This window comes from Rhinopithecus roxellana, chromosome 15, assembly GCF_007565055.1.
Source record: "Rhinopithecus roxellana isolate Shanxi Qingling chromosome 15, ASM756505v1, whole genome shotgun sequence".
NCBI lineage: Eukaryota > Metazoa > Chordata > Mammalia > Primates > Cercopithecidae > Rhinopithecus > Rhinopithecus roxellana.
The window spans coordinates 108,020,881-108,031,045 of record NC_044563.1 but is presented as its reverse complement, the minus strand read 5'-3'; positions in this window follow the sequence as shown (position 1 = coordinate 108,031,045).

Here is a 10,165-nt window from a genome sequence, read left to right as displayed (position 1 = left end):
CTGGCTATAACTGCTGCTTGAAGAGGTTTATTGACACAGTGAGAGCATTGCATTTGAGATTAGGGCTGTATTTCTCTTAAGAGCCCCTTGGCTCTCTTCATTATACCCAGTTTCTTTTGAAGGCTTTGTTTTTTAGTTTTGTTTTTGTTTTTGTTTTGTTTTTTTTTTTCGTAGAGATGGGGCCTTATCATCTTGCCCAGGCTGGTCTCAAACTCCTGTGTTCAAGCAATCCTCCAGCCTCAGTCTCCTAAAGTGCTGGCATTACAGGCATGAGCGACCGGCCCAGCCTTCTAAAGGATTTAAGAAATAGGTGTGTAGGCTGGGCGCGGTGGCTCACGCCTGTAATCCCAGCACTTTGGGAAGCCGAGGCGGGCAGATCACGAGGTCAGGAGATCGAGACCAGCCTGGCCAACATGGTGAAACCCTGTCTCTACTAAAAATACAAAAAATTAGCCAGGTGTGGTGGTGGGCGACTGTAGTCCCAGCTACTCGGGAGGCTGAGGCAGGAGAATGGCGTGAACCTGGTAGGCGGAGCTTGTAGTGAGCCAGAATTGCACCCCTGCACTCCAGCCTGGGCAACAGAGCGAGACTTCATCTCAAAGAAAAAAAAAAAAAAAAAAAAAAGAAATAGGTGTTTATTACAGCATTGTCCATAGTGACAGAAACCTGAAAACAATTTTGGTGTCTAGCAATAGTGAAATAATAGAAGAAACTGTGGATATTACGAAATACTAGGTAGCTTTTACAAGAATATTAGCTCCATAGGCAGTGACCTAATGTCCACAATGTTTTCTTAAGTGAAAAACCAAGCTAGTATAGTGCATAGGATAGGAATGGGCAAATATTTTTTGTAAAGAGCCAAATAGTAAATGTTGTAGGCTTTGTGGGCCATATGGTTTTTGTTACAACTACTGAGCTTGGCAATTGTAGTGCAAAAGCAGCTATAGACAATACACAAAAGAATAGGCACGGCTGTGTTCCGATAAAACTTTATTTACAAAAGCAAGCAGTGCATCAGATTTTGTCCATGGGTCATGGTTTGCAGATACTTTGCATAGTGTATGATATCTTTGAAAAGAAACTTTGGATATTGTGCATGTGTTTTATAAGAATAGGCTCCAGGCCGGGCGCAGTGGTTCACGCCTATAATCCCAGCACTTTGGGAGGCCAAGATGGGCTGATCACGAGGTCAGGAGATCGAAACCATCCTGTCTAACAAGGTGAAACCCCGTCTCTACTAAAAAAAATTAGCCGGGTGTGGTGGCAGGTGCCTGTAGTCCCAGCTACTCGGGAGGCTGAAGCAGGAGAATGGCGTGAACCCGGGAGGCAGAACTTGCAGTGAGCCGAGATTGCGCCACTGCACTCCAGCCTGGGCAGCAGAGCGAGAGAGACTCTGTCTCAAAAAAAAAAAAAAAAAAAAAAAAAAAAAAAGAATAGGCTCCAAACTGTTAATACTGATTACCTTGGGGAGAAAAAGGGTGGGATTGGCAGTAGGGTGATTATTCATTTTTTCTTTATTCATTTCTGTTTTCTTTGATTTGAAATGAAACATATGTATTGTTTCATAATTTCTTTTTCACATCCCTACAATGAAATACGTATGCAGTGGGAATTCCCAGATGTATAGAAATGACTTTGCCTATGGAATGGGACAGTTTTGACTTGATTTAAGGGGATTTTGGTTGACCACAAGCTTCAAGAAACCAGCAGTTGCTAAAAGCCTAACCTAGTTTGAGATGGTAGTAATGAAAGTATAATTTTCTGATTAATAGAGGGGACAGTCCCAACATTTTTTGCAACAGTCAAACCATATCTAGGACTTTCTTTTAATTTTGGGGTGCTGAGTTATAAGGCAGACATGGACAAACTAGATGTTTGCTGAAGACAGAGACTGGGAAGGTGAAGAGTGTGGAAGTGCTGTCAAGAGGAGTGGAGTTTGCTGAGCCTGAAGAAGAGAGGGCAAGCATGGAAGAAATAACAGCTGCCCTCACATCCTAAAGAGGAGAAAGGAACGGTTACCCATGCCCCAGGCTGTGCCCTGAACCACTGACATCCACTTCTTGTGGAGCAGATGATGGTCCAGCCACCACGTAAGGACGAGATCCTTATATAGCCTCCTTCTAAAATATTTCAGGAGGGCCTGGTCTCTGCAAGATTCAGGAGCTTGGGGGAAAAAAGTTCCTATGGTGGTTCAGGGCCTGAGCTTTGGGGTAGACAGACCTGAGTTTGCAACCTTGGAAAAAGTTTCTGAATCTCTCCAAGCATCCATTTTTTCCTCTGTAAAAGAGCCATAATAAGATTATGATAATGATACTTATTTCACGGGGCTATTATGAGAATCAAATGAATCAATGCACATTTAGCATTTTCCATTATGTCTGGCACAATCAGTAAGTGCTCAGTACATGTTAACAGTTTGTTGTTGGCTTGGTTGTTATTATTGTGGTTGTTACTATAACAGCTGCTGGAGTAGCCTTATTTTACTCTGGTAGCTGTGTTTGATATGCTAGTCCCCTTAACTTCACAACATTTTACCCTATACTCTTCTTAGACAAAACCAAGGTGATAGCTTGGCTGCATGGTTTTCTCTGGGCCTTGGTTGTTTTCATCTGTAAAACAGGCTTCATGGTATCTATTGTTCCTATTTAATAAGGCAGATGATGTATGAAAGACTCCATTGATATATCCTTAGAGAGAGAAAGGAAGGATGCAAATCGAAGGTGACACAGTGCCCAAAGCCCCAGTTCCCTGCCTCACCTTTCTGTGCATCCGAATCCCGCTCCTCCTTTAGCTAACCAAAGTCCCCGCCTCTTCCGACCATGTGTTTATCTCCTTCCTGGAACTTCCGGGCACCTCTGTCTGCCTTGCCCATTTGGGCTGGTAATTCTGTGTTGTATTGGTTTGCATCATAAATGAATAATCTCACATGGCTGTGTCATAACCATAACTATAAGTAAGATTTTAGAGAGTTGGGTCTTTGTCTTACATATTTTCATATAAATAGCTATTAAAAAAAGATTATTTTAAAATGAATAATTGATGCCAAGTTCAAGAAGATTGCTGTGTGTCAGAAATGGTGCCAGATATCTTCACAGATAATCAACATTGGATGACATCGCAACACCCCTATAACTCAGGTACCAATGTCTCTACTTAACTGATGAGCAGTGGAGTTCGGAAAATTAGTTAGCTAGCTCATGACCACTCACATATAGTAAAAGACTGGTTCTTTCCTATTCTCTCAGGGCCAAGCAGGGTATCAGGCACACAGTAGGTTCAGGGTACATATGATATAAAATGTACTTAGCGTCCCTCACTAAAAAATTGAAGATTTTGGCTGGGTGTGGTAGCTCACACCTGTAATCTCAGCACTTTGGGAGATGAAGGTGGGCGAGAGGCCAGGAGTTCAAGACCAGTGTGACCAAATGGTGAAACCTCATCTCTACTAAAAATGCAAAAATTAGCCGGGCATGGTGGCGGGTGCCTATAATCCCAGCTACTTGGGAGGCTGAGGCAGGAGAATAGCCTCAACCCAGGAGGCAGACAGAGGTTGCAGTGAGCTGACATTGCACCACTACACTCCAGCCTGGGTGACAGAGCAAGAGTCTGCCAAAACAAAAAAGAAAAGAAAAGAAAAGAAAGAAAGAAAATTTGAAGATTTCAAAAACTGTTGTTTCTAAAAACAACTAAGTTAAAGTTAAAAAAAAAATTCCCTAATCCATCTTGAATTAATCTTCGTATAAGGGGTAAGGAAAGGATCCAGTTTCAGCTTTCTACTTATGGCTAGCCAATTTTCCCAGCACCATTTATTAAATAGGGAATCCTTTCCCCATTTCTTGTTTCTCTCAGGTTTGTCAAAGATCAGATGGCTGTAGATGTGCGGTATTATTTCTGAGGACTCTGTTCTGTTCCATTGGTCTATATCTCTGTTTTGGTACCAGTACCATGCTGTTTTGGTTACTGTAGCCTTGTAGTATAGTTTGAAGTCAGGTAGCGTGACGCCTCCAGCTTTGTCCTTTTGACTTAGGATTGTCTTGGCAATGCGGGCTCTTTTTTGGTTCCATATGAACTTTAAAGCAGTGTTTTCCAATTCTGTGAAGAAAGTCATTGGTAGCTTGATGGGGATGGCATTGAATCTATAAATAACCTTGGGGAGTATGGCCATTTTCACGATATTGATTCTTCCTATCCATGAGCATGGTATGTTCTTCCATTTGTTTGTGTCCTCTTTGATTTCACTGAGCAGTGGTTTGTAGTTCTCCTTGAAGAGGTCCTTTACATCCCTTGTAAGCTGGATTCCTAGGTATTTTATTCTCTTTGAAGCAATTGTGAATGGAAGTTCATTCCTGATTTGGCTCTCTGCTTGTCTGTTGCTGGTGTATAAGAATGCTTGTAATACCATAAAAACCCTAGAAGAAAATCTAGGTAGTACCATTCAGGACATAGGCATGGGCAAGGACTTCATGTCTAAAACACCAAAAGCAACGGCAGCAAAAGCCAAAATTGACAAATGGGATCTCATTAAACTAAAGAGCTTTTGCACAGCAAAAGAAACTACCATCAGAGTGAACAGGCAACCTACAGAATGGGAGAAAATTTTTGCAACCTACTCATCTGACAAAGGGCTAATATCCAGAATCTACAAAGAACTCAAACAAATATACGAGAAAAAAACAAACAACCCCATCAAAAAGTGGGGAAAGGATATGAACAGACATTTCTCAAAAGAAGATATTCATACAGCCAACAGACACATGAAAAAATGCTCATCATCACTGGCCATCAGAGAAATGCAAATCAAAACCACAATGAGATACCATCTCACACCAGTTAGAATGGCAATCATTAAGAAGTCAGGAAACAACAGGTGTTGGAGAGGATGTGGAGAAATAGGAACACTTTTACACTGTTGGTGGGATTGTAAACTAGTTCAACCATTATGGAAAACAGTATGGCAATTCCTCAAGGATCTAGAACTAGATGTACCATATGACCCAGCCATCCCACTACTGGGTATATACCCAAAGGATTATAAATTATTCTACTACAAAGACACATGCACACGTATGTTTATTGCGGCACTATTCACAATAGCAAAGACTTGGAATCAACCCAAATGTCCATCTGTGACAGACTGGATTAAGAAAATGTGGCACATATACACCATGGAATACTATGCAGCCATAAAAAAGGATGAGTTTGCGTCCTTTGTAGGGACATGGATGCAGCTGGAAACCATCATTCTTAGCAAACTATCACAAGAACAGAAAACCAAACACCGCATGTTCTCACTCATAGGTGGGAACTGAACAATGAGATCACTTGGACTCGGGAAGGGGAACATCACACACTGGGGTCTATCATGGGGAGGGGGGAGGGGGGAGGAGGGAGGGATTGCATTGGGGAGTTATACATGATATAAATGATGAATTGATGGGTGCTGACGAGTTGATGGGTGCAGCACACCAACATGGCATAAGTATACATATGTAACAAACCTGCACGTTATGCACATGTACCCTAGAACTTAAAGTATAATAAAAAAAAAAAAAAAAAAAAAAAAAAAAAAAAGGAAAAAAAAAAAAAAAAAAATTCCATAGGAGCTTGCACTTGCCTCTTTCTGGTGTCTGTTTACCACACAGGCTGATCATTCACCTGGAACTGAACCAGGGCGAGTGAGGGAGGGGAAACAGGAGGCCCCAGTAGGACCCAGGTTTCCTGCAGGGAAGTCCTGGCCAAGTATCCCGCTTCCTTCTGGTCGATTGTTCATAGGAAGGAAGGCGAGGGGCCTTCTGTTCTTTCTCTGGAATCTCGTGGTGCCCGTCTTTGGCAGGCAGAAACAATGAGCCTACCCCAGCCTCCCACAGTGTGTTTGAGGCACATCTTCACCATTCCGTGGCCGAGGTGATGCTTGGACACATTGTAAGCACACAGATGTATAGATTTCTTATTATTTCCTGAAACCTATGCTCTGCTGGCTGAGATGGGCCTGGGATTTATAAGCCCTACCAATTAGCCGAGTGCTGAGCACTGTAACCCAGGGCCAGTACTGCTCTCCTAGCTGCAGGGAAGGTGTCGTGAAAAATCGCAAGAGGAAAATGGAACCTGGCACTAGAATGTAAGCAAAGAAGAGGCAATTCTGCTGACTTCAGAGAAGCCTCCTTGCAGAAGGAATCTGAAACAGGAGCAACTCTCTGGGGAGGATGAGAAGAGCACAGGGAGGAGGGAAACATACCTTACGCTTTGTAGGAAGGGCTGCTGAGAATCCAGGTTAAAATGTTTAACCCTGGAGAAAAAGAGGTCAATTAGGAGTTTCTTGCTATAATCCAGGTGGTGACAATGAGGGCCCGGATGGAGGAAGAGAGTGAGTGAGTGTGTGTGTGGGTGGGTGGGTGTGTGTGTGGGAGGGTGTGTGTGTGGGAGGGTGTGTGTGGGGGTGGGTGAGTGTGAGTGTGGGGGGGGGATAAGTGAGTGTGTGTGTGTGGGATGGGTGAGTGTGTGGATATGTGAGTCTGTGAATGTGAGAGTGTGTGTGTGGGTGTGGGTGTGTGTGTGTGAATGTGTGTGAGTGTGTATATGTGTGCATGTGTATGCGGGGGAGGAGGAGGTGGTGAAGTGAAGAATAATAGAGAGTGAAGAATAACAGGGAGTCAAGAAAAAAAGGGACAGTGGCAGGAGGTTCTTAAAGGTAAAGATAAAACTTGACTTGGGATTGGTTATGAAACAGAGGACCAGTTAAAAAAAGTTCATGTTTCAGAATTTGTTAAAACTAGAGTTTTGTTTATTTATTTTTTTCTTTTTAAAAATTTCAGTAGGTTTTTGGGGAACAGGTGGTGTTTGGTTACATGAATGAGTTCTTTAGTGGTGATTTCTGATATTTCAGTGCACCCATCACCCGACCCGTGTACACTGTACCCAATGTGTCTAGTCTTTTATCCCTCACCACCCTCCCACCCTTTCCCCCGAGTCCCCAGAGTCCATTGTATCATTCTTATGCCTTTGCATCCTTACAGCTTAGCTCCCACTTATGAGTGAGAACATGTGATGTTTGGTTTTCCATTCTTGAGTTACTTCATTTATAATAATAGTCTCCAGTTCCATCCAGGTTTCTGTGAATGGCATTATTTCATCCCTTTTTAATGGCTGAGTAGTATTCCATTATATATATATTTCTTTGTCTACTCGTTGATTGATGGGCATTTGGACTAGTTCCACATTTTTTTTTTCTTTTTGAGACGGAGTCTCGCTCTGTCGCCCGGGCTGGAGTGCAGTGGCGCGATCTTGGCTCACTGCAAGCTCCGCCTCCCGGGTTCATGCCATTCTCCCGCCTCAGCCTCCGAGTAGCTGGGACTACAGGTGCCCGCCACCACGCCCGGCTAATTTTTTGTATTTTTAGTAGAGACGGGGTTTCACCGTGTTAGCCAGGATGGTCTCGATCTCCTGACCTCATGATCCGCCCGCCTCGGCCTCCCAAAGTGCTGGGATTATAGGTTTGAGCCACTGCGCCCGGCCAGTTCCACATTTTTGCAATTGCGAATTGTGCCTCTATAAATATGCGTGTGCAAATATCTTTTTGGTATAATGACTTATTTTCCTCTGGGTAGACACCCACTAGCAGGATTACTAGATCAAATGGTAGTTCTACTTTTCCTTCTTTAAGGAATCTCCACACCTTTTTCCATACTGGTTGTACTGGTTTACATTCCCGCCAGCAGTGTAAAAGTGTTGCCTTTTCACTGCATCCCCACCAACATCTATTATTTTTTGATTTTTTGATTATGGCCATTCTTGCAGGAGTAAGATGGTATGGTATCGTGGTTTCAGTTTGCATTTCCCTGATCATTAGTGATGTTGAGCATTTTTTCATATGTTTGTTGGGCATTTGAATATCTTCTTTTGAGAATTGTCTATCCATGTTCTTAGCTCATCTTTGATGGGATTATTTGTTGTTTTTTCTTATCAATTTGTTTGAGTTCCTTGTAGATTCTGGACATTAGTCCTTTGTCAGATGTATAGATTGTGATTTTCTCCCACTCTGTGGGTTGTCTGTTTACTCTGCTGATAGTTTATTTTGCTGTGCAGAAGCTTTTTAGTTTAATTGAGTCCCATCTATTTATCTTTGAAACTAGAGAGTTTTAGATCTAGACAGGGCTCACCTTACTCCTTCCCCCTTTCCCCTTTACAGATGAAAAGTTGAGCCCAGGGAGGTTAAACAACTTGCCTACAGCAGTAACTCATGTCGGTACCTGGCTTCAGGGCCAGTAATTAGACCTCTGGATCCTCAGGCTGGATCCCCAATTTTCCCCTGTTTCTTCTCTTCAACTCAGAGGGCAGTGCTAATCCCAGGTTACAGTACTTGGCACTCAGCTAAACAGTGGGGCTTAGACATCTCTGGCCCTCCTCAGATACCAGGATACCAGTTTTATGAAGAACAAACCCTGATACCAGTGTTCTCAACCTCAGCATTATTGACTTTTGGACAGAGAGGACAGAGAGAGAGAATATGGTGTGAGATGAACTGGAGAGGTGGACAGCCATATCGGGCACAGTCCTTTGGGTCACATAGATTTCTGCCTTATCCCAGAAGTGACAGGAAGAACTTGGCCCACCTGACTGAGAAGGATGCTGTAAAAATATTTGGTTATTTGGTTTTGTTTGTTTCTTCTTACAGACAGAGCCTTGCTCTGTCGCCCAGACTGGAGTGCAGTGGCATAATCATAGCTCACTACAACCTCAAACTCATATAGCTCTTTGTTGTGGGTGACTGTCACCCACATTGTAGGATGTTTAGCAGCATCCCTGTCTTGCACATCATATGTTCAGCAGCATCCTTGCCACTAGATGCCAGGGCATCTTCTCCTTCTCTGCACATCTACAGTGGTGACATTTAAAAACATCTCCACACATTGCCAAGTGTCTCCAGAGGAGTGGGTATGGAGGGACAAAATTGCCCCTGGTTGAGAACCAATGTCTTATATTGATGAGCTCCGGCATCACATGAGTCAAAGAAAACCATAAAATTGTAAGGGGCGAAGCTCCTATCATTCATTTAGAGTGAAATGATTACTATTTTCCAAATAATCTTGAGAAAAGTGAATTGTTCATTCATTCGTTCAAGAAAAATATACTGTTTATGTACTATTGCCAGGCGCTGACACCGTCTTTAGGGAGACAGGAATGAACAGGTTGGACTCTAGAGCAGCAGCCCCCAACCTTTTTGGCACCAGGGACCAGTTTTGTGGAAGACAGTTTTTCCATGGAGGGCTAGGGAGAGATGGTTTTGGGATTAAACTGTTCCACCTCAGATCATCAGGCATTAGATTCTCATAAGGAGCACACAACCTATAGCCCTCACATGTGCAGTTCACAATAGGGTTAGCGCTCCTATAAGAATGTAATGCTGCAATTTAATGCTGCGGCTGATCTGACAGGAGGTGGAGCTCAGCTAGTAATGCTTGCTTGCCCATCACTCACCTCCTGCTGTGTGGCCCCATTCCTAACAGGCCACAGACTGGTACTTATCTGCTGCCCAGGGGTTGGGGACCCTTGCTCCAGAGGGTTTATAATCAAGCTCAGTGACTGTAAAAATGAGCGACCATTCCTAGGACTTCAAGAGTCCTGTGGAGAAAGGGAAAAGGGAGAGAAGCCAGAGGAGACAAAGAATCAATAGTCAGAAGTGGCTAGAAAGACAGGAGAGTACACTGCTACAGAAGTCAACCTAGGCATTGGGTGGCTGAGACATAGACTTCATTGTCAGGAGCACCTGTGTCTCAATTCTGGCTTACTATGACTTGGGCAAATTACTTCTTTAACCTCAGTTTCCTTGTCTGTAGAATGGAAATCATAACAGTAGTCACCTCCTGACTGTTTTGAAGATGAAACAAAAATAATACATGTGAAGCTCTTAGAACAGTGCCTGGGACCTGGTAAACATGCAACAAACCTACGTAAGTGTCTCTAGTCATCTTTCAGTTTATACTATTTTATTGCTATGAACAAAGTTGCACTCCAGGCAAAGGCACATCGACTGCCACCAAAGACTGGAATAAGTTGTTGGGACAGTTATTTTAGCTTTGGCCATCTGGCTGTCCCTTATCAATAATTTGTTGGTTGCATCTGTGGTGGGTTTTGAGGTGTGATAAGCTTTACTAAGCCTGTTATTTCC